The 20,147-nt window shown below is 43.5% G+C and overlaps 1 long non-coding RNA gene across 1 annotated transcript in view; it reads right to left on the bottom strand.

Annotated features, from left to right (window-relative positions):
* LOC130275592 (uncharacterized) overlaps positions 1-520 on the bottom strand; it is a 60,294-nt gene extending 59,774 nt beyond the window's left edge. Inside the window, exon 1 of the long non-coding RNA XR_008844834.1 lies at positions 92-520. This is a non-coding gene — a long non-coding RNA (uncharacterized LOC130275592). The remainder of the gene's footprint in view (positions 1-91) is intronic.
* Between the last annotated feature and the right edge of the window lie 19,627 nt (positions 521-20,147).

The raw sequence follows: 20,147 nt of genomic DNA, 5'->3' as shown, positions 1-20,147 counted from the left end.
AGCCAAAGATACACCAAGATGTATTACACTGGTGGGGTTTTACTTAAAGTGGTACTCCGGTGGTCAACGTGTTTTTCCGTTTTTGACTTACCCTATTTGTTTTGTTTCATTTCTATTCTTGTTGTTTAGGCTACTCCGTTCTTTGTTGTCTTTTTATCCCCCACTTTGTTTTCCTACATTTGCTTCTATTTCCTGTTTCTTGCTGTGCTGAAAACTACAAATCCCAGCATGCCACATGCCTTGCTGGTTTGGGGCGGCTCCTTTTTTTTGTTTGTTTGCTCCGCCCTTTAACCATCCCACTATTTTCCCGGATCAGCCCCCTTATACACAGAACACTAATATAATCAGCCCTGGTTGGGATACACTGGCATACACACACACACACACACACACACAAAAGGGACTATAACTCTCAGCATGTGTCATTCAGGAGTCTTCAGTCTGTGGTATAACACCAGCATGCTGCCTCTGTAGTCTCCTGGGGGTTGTAGTTCACCACACCTCTGTAGGGCATACACCAGTGTTTCCCAACCAGGGTGCCTCCAGGTGTTGCAAAACTACAACTCCCAGCATGCCCTGACAGCCTTTGGGCATGCTAGGAGTTGTAGTTTTGCAACAGCTGGAGGCACACTGGTTGGAAAACACTGGTGTAACATGATGTGTATGCTGAATAGGCTAGAACAGTGTTCCCCAACCAGTGTACCTCCAGCTGTTGCAAATCTACAACTCTCAGCATGCCCAAAGTCTGTGAGGGCATACTGGGAGTTGTAGTTTTGCAACAGCTGGAGGCACACTGGTTTGTAAACACTAGCATACACACACATAACAGGGACTACAACTCTCAGCATGTGTCATTCAGGAGTCCCCCCCTCCCCCTTCACATATAGAGGGAGATTTATCAAAACCTGTGCAGAGGAAAACTTGCCCAGTTGCCCATAGCAACCAATCAGCTTGCTGCTTTCATTTTCATGAATGTCTATGAAATAGGTTGTTATTTTACACACATCATAACTATACATATAGGTGTTTTAATATGGAGATATTTAATTACATAGGGTAGCCAGCTGGAAAGTCCTCAGTCTACCAAAATACTATACACCATCACCTTCTTCACCTTCTTGTGAGTCATTTCCATACAACATGAAAAGTGAAAAACACACCCATCCACATTTGCCACATATATATATATATATATATATATATATATATATACAGCACTTCTTGTTTCACTTGGAAATATTGTGTTACCTACAGGATGTGGTTTTGGTGTTGGCATTCTACATAGACTTTTGTGGTTTCAGTTAAACAATTTCCCTCTTGTACATGATACAGGTTATGTAGACATAGAGGTATATGACAATCACACAGTCTGGTTTTCTCAGGCAGGAACATGAGTCATGCCACTAATAATATTTTGATAAATATGTTGAAATCACCTTTCCACAGCATAACACAAGGAAAGAAAAGGTTATAATAATCTTATAAAACCCATGTACCTCTCACCACATTGAATGCTACAATTGACTGTGATGATCCCCTTCCAAGTTTCACATATAATAGGTTTTTATTTCAGTAAAATTCATTCTTCAATAGGCTCATTTGGGAGGATTTAAAGGAACTTTATCTGGCATTTAATAGAAGCTTTACCAATGAATTCCAAACCTTCCATGATTCCATCAATATTAATGTGTACACAGAACAAGAAGGTGTGTGCGATCTATGACAGCTACAATGAATGGATGTTAATACACATAAATATTTCCATGACACATGACCAGAATGCAGAAAAGTTTCTATTTTCCAGGTAAAAATGTAGTTTTGCAACCTCCACAGTAATGAGGGAATGACAGAATAGCTACATACAGCCCCTTTGTCAGATACTTACCCATCCTCACCCCTGGATACACTGTGATATTACTGTTGCCTGACCATGACTATTAAAGGGGTACTCCGGCGCTTAGGCATCTTATTCCCTATCCATGTGACGTTACACGCCGCCGGCCCTGTGGTTGCCAATAATCAGACCGGGAGCGAACATGCTCCGGGGACTGATTTTAACTGGGGTGCTGCATGCAAGATCATGGGGGTCCCCAGCGGCGGGACCCCCGCGATCAGGCATCTTATCCCCCTTTGGATAGGGGATAAGATGTTTAAGCGCCGGAGTACCCCTTTAACTTGTAACTTGACTCGGCCCTCTGCCTGCTGTATTGAGATCTGACTCTGCTTCTCCTGGTTTGACCTCTGCTTGTTAATATTTTGTCTCTGGTTCTGATACTGTATTGCATATTCCTCCTAGTTCTTGTTTGACCATTTCTTACTCCCCAAGCACTTAGTTAGTGTAGGGACCATCACTCAGTTGGGGCTACTGTTTAAGGCAGGTAGGGACCCAGCAGGTAGGGACAGTAGTTTAGGGCTACACTGACCTACATTACCCTTTATGGCAACCTTATCTGTTATCACAGTGTTGCTATCCTGTCTTACAAGGCCTACATTCAGGAGGGGACCAGCATCTTTGTGGCCTCTATTCCAGAGGGACCAGTGTCATTGCGGCTTCTTAACTAAGAAGAAGACCAATGTCATTAAGACCTCCATTCCTAGGGACCAGCGTCATTGTGGCTTCTTTAAGTAAGGAGAAGATCAGCATCATAAGTATTGTGGGAAGAAGTTGTACAGTGGACCACATAGCTACTCTAGGGCCCCTTTAGGGACTCAGACTGGGCCTAATAACTTGTGTCGCAACATTGTAAAGAATCCTGCACCTTACAGAAGGAATTGAAGCTAAATATCTGTGTTGAGTAGTCTTCTGGGAGCCAAGCACCATTCACATTTACACAGCACATAATGTCTAGGATTAGTATATCATCTACAAGAGTACAAGAGACTCTTAGGGCATTGCCTTATTTTAGCCACTAACAGTCAATTCTTGGAATTTTATAAACCAGTTTTATGCCTTGAATATTGTGAAAGACTGGTCTTCCATTGACTTCAGTAATGAGACTTTATTTACATAAAGAAATGTTATTTTTTATCATCCAAGTTTGTTACCGTGCTTTCTGCACCTCACTATGAGGGCACCTTATTTACCAACCCACCTGACACTAGAACAGGTGTGCGCCGACGGACATCTCCACCAATACCCTCAGGAATCTCTTTGGCCAGCCTAACTGTGAACCATGACCACTCCAAGGCTCTGCCCTCTACACCCCGATCTTTGTATGTGAGACAAGGTCACAAGATTTCCCTTGACATTCTTCACTTAGACCGATTCATCTTATGTATGGTTTCTTTTTTTACATATATATATTCCTGTGGACTCCGTCCATATCCTTTTTGGACCTATTGGATACAATAACCTCACTGATTTTTATATTCATGGTTATAAATGTTCTATGTTTTATATTCTATATTTTTGCACATTATATCTTGTTTGTATTCTGCTGTTAGCTTCAGTCTAGTGGTTCTATTTGCATTTATCATCATCGGCATTCCTTAGCTCGTGGGGGCTGTGTATTTGTTTCTAATATTGACTATGTCTTATGCATTTTTTCACCTAATTTATCTATGACACTTGTTGTAATTTATACCTGTTCTAAAGGAAATACTTTATAAAGCATTTTAATGAATTATTGTGTATTTTATGAAGTGATACAGCAAATAGACTTTGTGACCTATGACCCAGTTATGTCATATGTTAAACTATCTGTAACTAATTTTATGCATGCACTTTCTGACAAAGGGACTGTATCTGTTCAAAAATGCATTGCCTGTACTTTTAAACCAAGCAAAAAAATATATATACCGTATTTTTTGCCGTATAAGACGCTCTTTTTCTTCCCCAAAACAGGGGCCATCAATGGCCAGGACCCGTGACTAATACAGGACATCACCGATCGCGGTGATGCCCTGTATTAACCCTTCAGACGCGGCGATCAAAGCTAAACGCCGCGTCTGAAGCGAAAATAACACTAACCCGGCTGTTCAGTCAGGCTGTTCGGGACCGGCGCGGTGAAATCGCGGCATCCTGAACAGCTTACAGGACACAGAGAGGGACCTAACCTGCCTCCTCGGTGTCTGCTCCATGCCGGGATCCCCTGCATGGCCGGCGCTCTCCTTCGACGTCATCACGTCATCGCACACACCGTCCCGTCATCCAATAGGAGCGGCGTGCGTAGCGACGTGATGACGGCGACGGAGAGCGTGGATCCTGGGGAAGAAGACATCCGGAGCATCGGGGACACCACGGGGACGCGGCGACAGCGATGGAGCGACATCCAGGGCAGCGGTGACGGGTCCAGAGCGGCGGGGACAAGTGAGTATTACCTCCTATCCAGTGGTCTTCAACCTGCGGACCTCCAGATGTTGCAAAACTACAACTCCCAGCATGCCCGGACAGCCAACGGCTGTCCGGGCATGCTGGGAGTTGTAGTTTTGCAGCATCTGGAGGTCAGCAGGTTGAAGATCACTGTTGGGTGCAGAATCTTTTTTTTCTAGATTTTGCACCTTTAAAATAGGGTGCGTCTTATATGCCGGTGCGTCCTATAGGGAGAAAAATACTATAGGGAGAAAAATACGGTAGAATATAAGTATTTATTAACTTCATGAAACTTCATCATGAAAAATGTTAAATGTACAGACTTCTTCAAGATGCACCAAACCTATCACAAAGTGTGCCCAACTGTGGCAAATGTGATGCATCTACATGGTCTAAAATATGCCCCACTGTATAAATATGTATCATCTTGATTTCCAATCCTTGTATGTATGTGGTTTTGAATGTGAACCCAATTTCTCTGTTAAATAAAAATATTGCTTTTATTATCCATATTGTGCATGACTGACAAAACAAAAATGACTGAGGGTATGACAAATAAATGTTAATATATAGTATAAATTTGTGCAAAATGTAAATTCACTAGACAAAAGAAGGTGTTTGGTTTAGAAAACCAATTTCACGTACCATATCCAGTAATTTTAAGGTTTTGTTCACGCAGTGGAATGTCCACGGAAAAATTCCACACGGACATTCCACAAATTTTATTGCACATTAACTTCAATGGGGATTCCGATGTCTCATTCAGACAGTGGAATTTCCGTGTCAGCCATTCCTCCGCGGAAATTCCACATTCCAGATTCTGCACAATTATAGGATGTTTCTTAAAATTTTTGGGAATTTCGTTCAGAGCCCCAATGAAGTTAATGGAACTCTGAATTCAACGAGATCCACTCAAATTCCTCTCAAGATCTGAAAAACTGTGAAAAAATCCACTGCCTGCTTTTCTGAGTGGAATTTGAGTTTAATTAAAGTAGTGTAGGGGAAACTACCTGTTCAGGACTCTCTATTATAAGGACAATTGCTTGCGATTTTTGCCGTGTGCACACGGGACTCTGTTGCTGCAGAATTTCCAAACAAAATATTCCCGCAGAATTACCCTCGGAAATTCTGGTGTAAACATAGCCTAAATGAGTGGCTACAAAAAGCATAATTGGCTCTAAAGGAAAAAGCCCATCCATTCATTAAAACAGTGTTTTCCTACCAGGGTGCCTCCAGCTGTTGCAGAACTACAACAGCTGGAGGCACTCTGGTTGGAAAACACTGCTTTAAAGGAAATTACATTAATCCCAATGCGACCAAATGCAATGCTCCATTTCTCCTTTAGTAGTGCAGCAATTAAACTAAACTATTGTCGCTAAATTCTACGGACATACCACAAGCAATTTCCAGGGTTTTCCTCTGACATAAATGGTTTCTAATGTCCTTTTTGTCACTGATCTTTGGCATCATAAATCTTAAAAGATAAGGCATGGCCGGAGGAAGCACGGTGGTCCGTGCGAAACGGAGTCTGTTGCCAGTTTGTCCCCCCACTGTACGTCCTGACCCCCCAAGTTTGTGAGTATTTGTCTATGCTTTGCTGACGCAAATAAAGAAGAAGAGAAACGTGGTGAGTCTGCCGGTCTGATCCTTTGTCTTCATTCCATTATCATAAATCTTAAGTCTAGTTCATGGTTCTGCTCATCCTGGCCTCAACGGAAGAAATTGAGCATAAAGGACGCTTTGCAGTTGCTACATGTACAGTATATGGAGGCACTACACCAGTCAGGTGTAGGTGGCACTCACACATTTATTTGTCACTAGCTGAGTACCCGGCCTTGCCCGGTTTTTCGTTCCAAATCCTTGTTGGGGAGGAAAATAAACAAAGGAGGAAGCTTTTGACTTCATATCTCGTCCTCATATATTGTTGCCATATCCCGACCTCCTATCCCGTCATCATATCCCGACCTCCTATCCCAGCCTCCTATCCCGACCTCCTATCCCAACCTCCTATCCCGTCCTCTTATCCAGTCCTCCTATCCCGTCCTCCTATCCTGTCCTCATATCTCGACCTCCTTTCCCGTCCTCCTATCTCGACCTCCTTTCCCGTCCTCCTTTCCCGTCCATCTATCCCGTCCTCCTATCCCGTCCTTCTATTCCGTCCTCCTTTCCCATCCTCCTTTCCCGTCCTCATATCTCGACCTCCTTTCCCGTCCTCCTTTTCTGTCCTCCTATCCCGTCCTCCTATCCAGTCCATCTATCCCGTCCTCCTATCCCATCCTCCTATCCCGACCTCCTATCCCGTCCACCTATCCCGTCCTCCTATCCCGTCCTCCTATCACAACCTCCTATCCCATCCTCCTATCACGACCTCCTATCCCGTCCTCATATCTCGACCTGCTATCCCGTCCTCCTATCCCGTCCTCCTATCACGACCTCCTATCACGACCTCCTATCACGACCTCCTATCCCATCCTCATATCTGAACCTCCTATCCAGTCCTCCTATATCGACCTCCTATACCGTCCTCCTATCCCGTCCTCCTATCCCGACCTCCTATCCTGTCCTCCTATTCCGTCCTCCTATCCAGTCCTCATATCCAGTCCTCCTATCCCATCCTCCTATCCCGACCTCCTATCCCGTCCTCCTATCACGACCTCCTATCCCGTCCTCCTATCTCGACCTCCTATCCCGACCTCCTACCCCGACCTCCTATCCAGTTCTCCTATCGTGACCTCCTATCCCGACCTCCTATCCCGGTCCTCCTAACCCGGTCCTCCTATCCCAGTCCTCCTATCCCGGTCCTCCTATCGCTTCCTCCTATCCCGTCCTCCCATCCCATCCTCCTATCCCGACCTCCTATCCCAACCTCCTATCCCGTCCTCCTATCCCGACCTCCTATTTCGACCTCCTATGTCAACCTCCTATGTCGACCTGTAATATGTGTACCAGGTATTGAAATATCTCCAGCTGTACGGAACTTATGTGGGAACATACATTTCCCATTGATTTGCATGGGACTTTAAACAAAAACCCAGACCCTCACAAATGGGGGTAGTTAAGGGTTAAATTAACTATCCTATATTTTAAGTGGACATATAAGTAAGATGTGACCAAGTATTATTGAAATATCTCCAGCCGTTTGGAAGTTATGCAGTAACATATATTTCCCATTGACTTGTATGGGACTTTAAACATAAACCCCGCCCCTGGCAAATGGGGGTGAGTAAGGGTTAAATCACCTATCCTATGTTTGTTGTTGACATATAAGTAACATGTGTGCCAAGTTCCATGTTAATATCTTTAGCCGTTTGGACGTGATGCTGGAACATACACACATACATACATACATACACACATACATACATACATACATACATACACTCATTCATACATACACACATACATACATACATACACACGTACACACACGTTGAGTTTTATATATATTGATGGATGAGGGCTTCACTTTTCATGTTCCAAATACCATCTTGGAAACAAATCCTTTCAGAAGGGAGCTAAGTACACTTTAGGCCAGACTACGGACTTAGTTGCCATTGAATGTACTTAAATATTTCTAATTGGAAAATGAAGTATTGTTCTCTTATTTTGCACATCTTTTAATAGTGCTTGGTAGGGAAAAATAATAGTGCTTGCTGGGAAATCTGAAACAATGTGGAGCGCTTTGATTAATGACTGCAGCGCCTAAAAGGACCCGTCTAGACAGCTAATTGTAGAATCCGTCCTGCCCCATGTTGTTTTCTGTTGTGTCTGTACTCATTGCCCATGCTTCATCCGAGCCCCTGAATAGTGTTTGCTGCTCTATGAATATGGATTTATTTTTACTGGTACCTCGTACATAGGCTTTTATTCTAAATGATAACTCGTAATAGTATTATTAATCCTTCTTATTGCAGTTGACCCCTTTTTAAGCTGGAAGCTTTTCAATGTCATATTGGCGGCATGTAAAGCATCTATGTCAGGACAAAAGTTGAGCTTGTCGAAATCAAACTTTTTTTCCCCAAGTTTGATGGGTGTCATTTTGATGGGGCGCAATGAGCAAGAGCAGGTCCCGATGGACTCCATTACAGTCAATGGGGTCCCTCAGGCGCTGCTGTTTTTCAACAGGTGTAGCGGGAGAAAAAGACGGTGCAAGCTGTATTTTTCTCCCGCTATTTCCCCCGTGGCCTTACGGCCGTTACACTACCATGTGATAAGGGGTCTTATTTAGTCAAAAAAACTTCACTGTTTTTAAAAGCAGTGCAATAATAGAAAAACATGTATAATTTTTATTGCTGTATTCGTATTGACCCATAGAATAAAAAGAAGATTCAGTTTTACTGTAAAGGGCACTACATAAAAATGAAATCATGTTTTAATTCCGTGGAAGGAGAAATTTGTGTTATGACTCTTGAAAGGAGAGGAAGACAAACAAGAATGCAAAAATGATACCTGGCTGTGTTCTTAAGGCCAAAAATACCTCTGATAAAAAAAACTAAAAACTTTTACTCACTCCTCTGGACTGTTATGCACCTTTGTTTGATATCCTGTTGCCTCAAGATGTGCCTTGGGCCATACCTACATGAATACCCTGTCAACACAAAATAACTCATCAATTTCCTTACTACCAGGATTTTTCAGTCAGTAAGATACAGTGAACCAGCATTTCGTCAAGCATTGTTGTACGACAGAAAGCAGGAAAAAGTTCATTCTGTTGAGAAATGTTGTGCTAGTTTAGACACTATACACAAACTAGTGAATAAAAAAGAGATACTGAGAAACGTAAGGCCCTTTACATGAGATGATTATCTGGCAAAATAAAAATCTACAAATACTTATTTCTGATAACTGGCCCATCAGTGATGGGCAAACACTCGTTCACTGACTAACTGAGCTTTTGGTGCTCCAATAAAATCATTGTTATTGGCCACATATCTCTAAACATGGGATAGGAGGCCAATAACAATTAATTTAAATGGGTCGAACAATTGATTGACCCCTGGGAAGGCTTTACAAATTAGTACCGATCTTGGGATTGGTGATTGTTTGCTGCCTTTGGTTAGTCCATCTAAAAGGACCCTTAGTTGTATTTGCAAGAAGTTCTATACTAAACTGATTATCAAATAAGGCTAAATTTACACTAGCCTTAAAATGGTTTTCTGGTCACAGTATATTGATGGCCTATCAACAGGCTATCAATATATGATCAGTTGGGTGCTGACAAGAGGTACTCCAACAATCAGCTGTTTGCCTGAAGCAGACATCACCATCCACTGTGTAGTGGCCATGCTGGGTTACTGCAGCTTTTCTTATATTGAAGTGACTGAAGGCTGAGCTACAGTAGGGCTACATTCACATCATGGATGCAGCCTACGATTGCCCGATCCAGCTAGGGTAGGGGAAAGCTGGGTGCTCCCGTACCCAGTTTTTGTATACTACAGTTTTAGGTCTGGTCACAAAACCAGATACAGACAGAAATGAGCCGACTGGAGTCACTGTTTGACTCCGGCCGGCTCATTAAAGTGAATGGATTTCAGTGCCAGTCTGACTGGGGTACGGAAGTGCCTGGTTTTCCCCTCCCCCAGCCGGAATCGGCAAGCAATCATGATGTGAAAGCAGTCTAACCCAGAATGGCCACTGTTCAGAAAATGGAGCTGTTTGCTTCTGGCTCTGTTATTCTGTGTACATCAGAGCCACAAATGAACAGTAGAGATGTCAGGTGGCGACACCCCACTAATCTGATAAACATCCTGAGAACATGTCATCAATATCAATCATTAATATGTTGACTTATTAATATTATTATAAGTATTTCCTGTATATGTAGTATGATCCATTCTAACATAACCCTGTTGCAGCAGCTTTTGTGTTCTCTATTAATCAACACTATTGTGGTATGTAGTCATGCCTAGTTGAATCCAGTCCCATATTTTTGTTTGTGCCTTCCCAGTATCTTGTGACGCTCCAATCATGGGTTTCATGAGGATTATAAAATGTTTGATGTTTTTATGTTTAAAATGCCATGTTTAAAGGGGTTATCCAGGAAAAAAAACTTTTTTATATATATATATATCAACTGGTTCCAGAAAGCTAAACAGATTTGTAAATTACTTCTATTAAAAAATCTTAATCCTTTCAGTACTTATGAGCTTCTGACGTTTAGGTTGTTCTTTTCTGTCTAAGTGCTCTGTGATGACACCTGTCTCGGGAACCTCCCAGTTTAGAAGCAAATCCCCATAGCAAACCTCTTCTGAACTGGGCGGTTCCTGAGACACATGTCATCAGAGAGCACTTAGACAGAAAAGAACAACCTTAACTTCAAAAGCTCATAAGTACTGAAAGGATTAAGATTTTTTATAGAAGTAATTTACGAATCTGTTTATCTTTCTGAAGCCAGTTGATATATATATATATATATATATATATATATATATAAAAAAAAAAGTTTTTCCCTGGATAACCCCTTTAAGGAACCGTGAGACTCGAAAAACAGCGGTGTATCCTGTCTGTCATTTGTATGTTGCTAAAAAGTTTTGAATAAAGTTTCCCATTTTTCTACATTCAAAGAGCTGGATTACCTTTCTTGCAGATGTGAATTTGTCCAGGTTTGGAGACGCTGCTGACCATTCTGTGCTCAGGTGTGATAGTACCAGGAGGTGTGAGCTGCTATTTTGTAATCAATATGTTGTGACCAGAAACCATCTTTTAAGATTATGTACAGCATTATTATGCTGATATGAATCTCAGGACTCCCATTGATATACTAAATGTCAGACACTGTAGTGCACCATACAACAACACCTATATGAGTGTGATAGTGTCTTGTATTAGGGAATCATAGTGGACCCCTTAGGCTCTGTCCATACACATCAGAAAAATGTATCCTCAAATCTTACTACTAATTTGTGTTAATTCTGCAATAAAAAATTTGTGTGTGAAATTCACAACATTTACACAACACAGCAGTAGCTTCTATGCTTGGCAACGTGGTAGTTGTGCCCATGATATTGGTCATGTTATATTTTTCTTAACTGACTTTCATTTTTATTTCTTTTACCTAATATGCTCCTGTGTTCTGCATATTCATGCGCTCATTTTTAGGCATTGGAAATAAAGAATTGATTTTCTTCTCTGCGTAGCAGGAACTAGTCTAAAATGAGTTTCCAAAGTTGTCGTATTATATATGATAAGAATGTCTAATGCAGAGGATGAGTGCATGTGCAATCAATTCTCCTTAGCTTTTATGAAATAGTCATTTAGAGGTATTTCAGGAGGTTTACAGGTACAACATTAACCCTTTTCTCACATTTGATGTACATTCATGTCAAATGTTGGGTTGGGCTTTATGGAACAGGCTTAGGAGCTCAGCTTGCTGAATACACGTTGGGTGGCGGTTGCTCTCTGCGGCTTTCTGCCAGCAGCCAGGATTGGAAATGAACAGATCCCAGCTGTTTAGCCACCTAGATGCCTCTGGCAGTAAAGACTGGGGCATCTAGTCGATTATAAGTTCTGCCAATCACTTGCCATATCAGCAAGTGACGTGCACAAACATTTTGGGTGAAGGGGGCTTAAGTAGAAAAAAGGGCACTTCTCATTATAAAAAAAAAAGTTTGTAAAAACCTTACATATGTTAATACAACACAATTCCTGAGATAAGGAACCTCCGGCAGTCATGTCAGCTGAATGAGACCCCGTCACTCCCAGGAGGTCCTAATCAGTGAGGGCATCAAAGGGCAAGCCCCCTTTTGAGTCTATGTGTGCATGTCCCTGATATCAGCTGAGGGCCTTGTGAAGACCTTCCAGCTGGCCATGTTTGTCTAAAAGACAGTAATCCAATGCTTGTATATTTGTACTGTATTATACAAATGAGCAAGTTTAAATCCATGCAAGCCCAGCTCATATCTTACACTGAATCCTACTCGGCTGCCTTTGCCACCTGTCAAACCGACCCTAATAAGATTGTCGACTGGTTAGAAAACTGCTCTGAACAGTTCCTGACACAGACAGAGGTGTCAGCACTGTGGACAGGACAAAAAAATAAATAAAAAAATAAAAGAATTTCCTCTGTAGCATACAGAGTACTGGAAGGGTAAAGATTTTTTTATAGAAGTCATTTACAAATCTGGTGAACCTAAAGGGATTATCCACCATAAGGTGATTTTAGTATGTACCTGGCAGACAGTAATGGACATGCTTAGGAAGGATTTGCGCTTGTCTTGGGGCTAAATGACTATGTTGTGAGATTACCATAACACTGTTGGTAGCTTTTTGTGAACTGGTATTTCCTGTTTCAGTTTTCTTTTTTTGACTACAAATCCCATAATTCCATTTTCCTCCCTTCCACACATCAGCCACCCCACCCATTGAAACATAAATGAGCTGCATCAATTCAAAAGACCTGTGGTTTTCAATCAGGATGCCTACAGCTGTTGCATTAGTTGCAGATTGATCTCTCTCCCACCATGCGATCGCTCCATCCATTGAAGCAGACAGGCTCCCTGTCATTAGCTGACTAGTGAGATAGGTCTCGGCCGCATTGCAACCTGGGAAAGATCTGAGACAACAGTCATTTTGTATGCTGTTAACCACTTAAGGACCAAGGGTGCACCTCTACGCCCATGGGAAATTCGGTCCCCGCCGCGTGCCGGGGGCGGGGACAGGACCGGGATGACTGCTGATATCTATCAGCAGGCATCCCATGCCAATGCCCAGGGGGGCCCTGAGACCCCCCCCCCCCCATGTCGGTGATCGCCGCAAATCGCTGGTGACCCGGTAACCCGAAAAATAAGGGGGATCAGGGTTGTTCAAGCCATTCCCAATCCCCCTGAAGGGATAGAAGTGAGGTGGCAGGGGTGCCACCCCTCCTATCTTAGTCAGTCAGAAGCGAGTGACCAATAGCATATCGGGGTCGGAGGAGGCTTAAAGTTTGGTTCCCCTGTTTTGCCCACCCACAGTAGTCTGGGCAGAGCGGAGAAACCGACAGTGACTGGCACCGGATGTCCACTTACCATCGGCGGCGGGCGGCAGAGGACGGCGATGCGGCTCCCTGGTGCGGCGATCCTACGAAAGCCAGTGAGTAGTTGTCTAGCAACATCTGGATGGCTACAGTTTTGAGACCACTATACAGTGGTCTCTAAACTGTAGCCCTCCAGATGTTGCAAAACTACAACTTCCAGCATGCCCAGACAGCTGTTTGCTGTTTGGGCATGCTGGGAGTTTTGCAACAGCTGGAGGGCTGCAGTTTGGAGATCACTGTGCAGTGGTCTCTAAACTGTGGCCCTCTAGATCTTGCAAAACTACAACTCCCAGAATGCCCAAACAGCAGTTTGCTGTCTGGGCATGCTGGGATTTGTAGTTTTGCAAAATCTGAAGGCCACAGTTTGGAGATCACTGTGCAGTGGTCTCTAAACTGTAGCCCTCCAGATGTTGCAAAACTGCAAATCCCAGCATGCCCAAACAGCAAACATCTGTCTCTGCATGCTGGGAGTTGTAGTTGCATACCTCAAGCTGTTGCATAAGTACATCTCCCAGCATCAGTACATGCGATCAGTACATGCTGGGAGTTGTAGTTTTGCAACAGCTGGAGGCACATTGGTTGGAAAATACTGAGTTAGGTAGCAGAACCTAACTGAAGGTTTTCCAACCAGTGTGCCTCCTGCTGTTACACAAGTACAACTCCCAGCATGCACGGTCTGTCGGATGGAGGTTTGCCCCCCCCCCCCCCCCCCCATGTGAATGTACAGTGAGTTTCTTGCTTCAAGTTTGAGCTGCGGCAAATTTTCCGCCGCAGTGCAAACTCCTAGCGGGAAACTCACCATAAACCCACCCGTGCGAATGTACCCTAAAAACACTACACTAACACATAATAAAGGGTAAAACACTACACATACACCCCCTTAAACTGTCCCCCCAATAAAAATAACAAAAGTATCGTACGGCAGTGTTTCCAAAACAGAGCCTCCAGCTGTTGGAAAACAACAACTCCCAGCATTTCCAGACAGCTACTGACTGTCCAGGCATGCTGGGAGTTTAGCAACAGCTGGAGGCACTCTGTTTGGGAATCACTGGCCTATGTCCACCCCTATGCAATCCCTAATTTAGTCCTCAAATGTGCATGGTGCTCTCTCACTTTGGAGCCCTATCGTATTTCAAGGAAACAGTTTAGCGCCACATATGGGGTATTTCCGTACTCAGGAACAATTGCACTACAAATTTTGGGGGGCTTTTTATCCTTTTACCCCTTATGAAAAGGAAAATTTGGGGTCTTCACTAGCCTGTTAGTGTAACAAAATAAAAAAATTTACACTAACATGCTGGTGTTGCCCCATACTTTTTATTTTCACAAGAGGTAAAAGGAAAAAAAGACCCCCCAAAATTTGTAACGCAATTTCTCCTGAGTACGGAAATACCCCATATGTGGGCGTCAAATGCTCTGCGGACGCACAACAAGGCTCAGGAGGGAGAGCACACTATGTACATTTGAGGTCTAAATTGGTGATTTGCACAGGGGTGGCTGATTTTATAGCGGTTCTGACATAAATGCAAAAAAATTTATACCACGTGTGACCCCATTTTAGAAACTACACCCTTCACCGAACGTAACAAGGGGTATAGTGAGCCTTAACAACCCACAGGTGTTTGACGAATATTCGTTAAAGTTGGATGGGAAAATGAAAAAATGCTGGTGTTACCCTAAATTTGTCATTTTCACAAGGGAAAATAGCCCACCAAAATTTGTAACCCCATTTGTGAAACAGCCCACTGTTCCAAAGATCTGTCAAATGCCAGTGGGGTGTAAATGCTCACTTCACCCCTTATTAAATTCTGTGAGGGGTGTAGTTTCCAAAATGGGGTCCACTGTTCTGGCACCACGGGGGGCTTTGTAAACGCACATGGCCCCTGACTTCCATTCGCAACAAATTCTCTCTCCAAAAGTTCAATGGCGCTCCTTCTCTTCTGAGCATTTTAGTGCGTCAGCAGAGCACTTGATGTCCACACATGGGGTATTTCCATACTCACATTTCCATACTTTGGGGCATTTTCTCCTATTACCCCTTAAAAAATGTAAAATTTGGGGAAAAACAGCATTTTACTGAAAAAAATTTTTTTTTTCATTTACACACCCGACTTTAACAAAAAGTTGTCAAACATGTGGGGTGTTAAAGCTAACTGTACCCCTTGTTACGTTTCTTGAGGGGTGTAGTTTCCAAAATAGTATACCATGTGGGCTTTTATTTTTGCTGTTCTGGCACAATAGGGGCTTCCTCAATGCGACATGCCCCCCAAAAACCATTTCAGCAAAAATTCACTCTCCAGAATTCCATTGTCGCTACTTCCCTTCTGAGCCCTCTACTGCTCCCGCCGAACACTTCACATACACATATGAGGTATTTCCTTACTCATGATAAATTGGGTTAGAAAATGTCTGGGGGCTTTTCCCCCTATTACCCCCTGTAAAAGTTCAAAAACTGGGTCTACAAGAAAATGCGAGTGTAAGAAATTAAGATTTGGAATTTTCTCCTTCACTTTGCTGCTATTCCTGTGAAACACCTAAAGGGTGTCCTTTTAAATACCTTGAGGGGTGCAGTTTCTATAATGGGGTCATTTATGGGGTATTTCTAATATGAAGGCCCTTCAAATCCACTTCAAAACTGAACTGGTCCCTGAAAAATTCAGATTTTGAAAATTTCTTGAAAAATTTGAAAATTGCTGCTGAACTTTGAAGTGCTCTGATTTCTTCCAAAAGTAAAAGCATGTCAACTTTATGATGCAAACATAAAGAAGAAATATTTTGTATGTGAATCAATATATCATTTATTTGGAATATCTATTTTCCTTACAAGCAGAGAGCTTCAAAGTTAGAGAAATTTCCAGAAAGAAAAGGAAAAGCATCCCAGAGTTATTAATGCTTAAAGTGACAGTCATCAGATGTGCAAAAAACTCTCTGGTCCTTAAGGTGAAACTGGGCTTGGTCCTTAAGGGGTTAAAAATAAATATTGCTGTGAAAATCACAGAAGAATTGTGAGAAAACCATTACACACAGGTACAGACATTATATTAAGAACTACACTAACTTTACAGCCCCTGTAGCATAGTCAATAAAAACATCCCTGGAATACCCCTTTAAGCATGCACATAGAACATTGAGGGTAAAACTAAGGTTATAGGGCTCCCCTAGAGATTTTATCTGCAAGCTTCTGAACAGTTTACTTCCTAGTTCCTAATATGTTTTTTTTTTTAGTTTGCTTTACCCTGGCCATATTTGTTGGCCCCCTTTTTACCAGACAGTTTACATAGCCTATGGCAAAATAGGTCACCCTCCCCCTTTCCATGTGAAACAACCTAACAATATTCTTTTATAATGTAAAAGGTTTCAACAAGTCCATCATACCTTCTCACACTGGTTCCACAGTGCCCATCCTACTTCAGCCTTTAAGGATAGGTTTCCAGAAGTTTTTTCTGGTGTTTTTTTTGGAAAACTGCCACTGCAGTTTTTGAGCCAAAGTCAGAAGGGAGACGAAGTATAATTCCTTCCTTTATATTTCTCATTCCTTTTGAATACACTTCAGGCTTTGGCTCAAAAACTGTGATGGCAGTTTAAAAAAAAACACCAGAAAAAAACCTGTGTGAAAACCTAGCCTTAAGGAGTAAGCAATGCTTTCGGAAAGCATGTTCAGTACCTCCATAAAGTGATTGTAGGTACATTGCCCTTTTGTACTCCCCACTACATTTGGACTCTATTAGACAGGCCTAAATTGAATACTTTGAAAGAAATAAGACTCCAGATGTTTCCTCTCTGATTGTGGAGAAAGCCCATAAACCCCTTTTGCATGGGGAACTTAGAGCCCAGGGCGCACAATGCAAAAAGCAGCAGACAGCAAATTTGAACTGACCCTTATTACAAATATCCACCATAAAGAATGCACAGAAATGCATAAGGGCTTTGGCTGTACAGGCAGACCTGCTGAAAACAAGGAGTGAACTCAAACATCTCTTCAACTTTAGGTCAAGGAGGGCATTTCAGGGGCATGGCCTGGATGCCGGAGCGAGCGGCCGCATAGAGTGAGGGCTCCCGCTTCCCCTGCTAAAAGTACCCTGAATACTCCCCCTGCCTAACCGGTAATAGCATCATTGGAGACCCGGTGCTGTGCACTCCTCAGGTGGTGGCCTGGGTGAGATCCGGTGTCTGTGGACGGTGCAGGCTGTTTCCGGTGCTGTGGTCCTGGCTGGGAGGAGGCTGGTGTCAGGCTACGGACTGGCGGAGGGGTCCCGGGCCCCTGGCTGCTGGAGGTGCTGAGTGAGGAGGCTCTTCCCGGCTGTAGTGGAGCCCTGAGTGTCCTGCATTGAAAGTCCGTGGTATGGCGCCATTGTAGGCTTTTGTGGGTGGGGCCTCCTCTTCTTAGTTGCTGTGGCAACTCCCACGGCCAGCGGAGTTCACTGATGAGCGAAGGAATGGACATATTGAGTGGCCTCTCCTACTTTCTGTGAGTGCTGTGGGGTCCCATGCTACCTGGACTTCCCCCCTCAAAATAATTAAGCAGCCCTGTGTGATAAAGGGACTGTCTGGGCAGCTGTGGCATCGTTCAGCCATGCACTCTGTTTGCTCTCCCATCCCTGCTGCTTGCTGTGGATTACAGTGCACCCTGTGGCGACCCCCTCAGGAGGTTTCTTCTGCTGTGTTGATTGCTGAGCTGCTTGCTGCCCTGCCTTCTATCAGTGAGTACTAGAGATGAGCGAATTGAAGCTGACGAACCTGAATTTGTTACGAATTTCAGGAAATATTTGATTTACAACAAATGCGAATATTGCCGCAATTCTATCGCATGAATCGCTTTATTAAACTCCATTTACTGTGGTCCAGGCTCCAGGGCATCTAAAATGGCAGATCCACAAGTCAGTACATGGGGCAAGGAATGCTGGCAAGGCGGGAAGGCAAGGCGGGAAGGGAAGTAGGCGAGATGACCCTGAATCATATGCAGGATACAGCCTATCAGCAGCCAGTCATCCCTGTGATGTCACATCCCTATATAATCGGCAGCCATAATTCTGGCTCCTCACTTCATCACAATACACTGCAGAAGGATCATAGGACGCAGAGCCTGTGTGTGCATGTTACAGCAGAGAAAAGCGCAGTCCAGCAGTATTTAACATCCTCCTAGTCACATCAGTGTTCTCGTGGACAGAGAGCAGTGTTTTTTTCACTGAAAAGGATTTTTACTGCAGCTGCAGGCATTAACCTTCCAGTCACTTTCTTCAGCATTGTATTACAGAGAGGGGCACATAGCTGTATGTTGCCTCATACATTTCAACAAGCTGCCTCAACTTCATAAAGGTAGGACGAATATTTCAACGCAATTCTGTTTCTTTGTTCCACAAAAAAATCATCTGCTGGTTATACTAGTCTGTAGACGGTATAATACACAGCACTCCATTCCTCATAGTCTTTGAAAGAGTGCAATTTTGTGTTTAGTACACAGCTTTTTTTTGGCTGCAGCACTGTTGTGTACTGCTGGTGTTTTACAAAAAAAACATTTTTTAAGGGTACTGTAGTGCATTTTTCTGCCCTCATAAGTGCATACCGCATACGTACATCTAAGTAGTGTACTATTTTGTACCTGTTAATCTGTCACGGGCCTACATACTGTAAAAGGACAGACAAAAGTAATCACTGGCTGGTCGTTTTACAAAAATACAGAGTTTTAGGCATACTGTAGTGCATTTTTCAGCCCTCATAAGTGCATACTGCATACCTACATCTAAGTAGTGTACTATTTTGTACCTGTTAACGGAGCTGGATGTGGATCCTCTAACCTGTGTGACTGATGACTCGGATCGTATCGGGGAGCGGAGTCTAAGGTGCCGCTGGTCTTCACCAGAGCCCGCCGCAAGGCAGGATGGGCTTACTGCGGCAGGCGACACCCAGGTCGCTACCCATAACATGGCTCGACCACACAGGTAGCTGGGCAAGGGGAGGTACTGAAGGATAAGGCAGTAGCGTAGTCAAACATAGCAGAAGGTCAAGGCAGGAGGCAAAGGTGCGGAGTTTAATTACCTAGCGGAAGATCTGGATACACGGGTAAGGCTAACAGGCTATAAGGGTCATTTAATCTCAGGCTAGGGGCACTGAAGATCCGGCAGGGAAGTTTGGGAGGTGCATTGACTTGTAGAATGGTGTCAAGTATATACAATAATTATGGGCGTTCTGGCCCCTCAAATTTTTGAGCTCGGGCACGCACGCCCTAAGGGATGGGGATGCGCGTGCCGGAGCTGAGACACAGGGGAGGCAGCAGGGGAGAGAGATGACTGACAGGCTGGGATTCGTATGTGGGCACATCCCGTGATGCGAATCTCAGCCCCGCTGGCAGCCGGGGACAAGGGAACAATGCACTTGTGGCCGGTGCAGGCGGCCGCAGCGCGGAGCGTGACAGTACCTCCCCCTTTGGTCTCCCCCTCTTTTTTGAGGTCAAGAACTTGTGGATAAGTTCACGGTCTAGAATGTTGTCCTGTGGCTCGGAAGATGTTTCCTTCCTGCCAAATCCTTCCCAATCTACATGGAAAAAACTTTTCCTTTTGACCAACTTGGAATCTAAAATTTCTTTGACTACATAAACATCGCAGGTACCATAGATGGCAGTAAGAGTGATTACTTTTTTAGAGAAGTGGTTATGGATAACAGGTTTTAAGTGGGATACATGAAAAGAATTTGAGATCCGGAGAGAGGAAGGCAGATGGAGAGAATAAGCTACAGGGTTTAAACTTTTTTTGATTTTGTAAGGACCCAATTAGCGAGGACCCAGCTTACAACATGGTACCTTAAAACGGATGAACTTGGAAGACA

The sequence above is a fragment of the Hyla sarda genome, chromosome 1, assembly GCF_029499605.1.
Source record: "Hyla sarda isolate aHylSar1 chromosome 1, aHylSar1.hap1, whole genome shotgun sequence".
Classification (NCBI taxonomy): domain Eukaryota; kingdom Metazoa; phylum Chordata; class Amphibia; order Anura; family Hylidae; genus Hyla; species Hyla sarda.
This window is presented reverse-complemented; position numbering and strand designations above follow the sequence as displayed.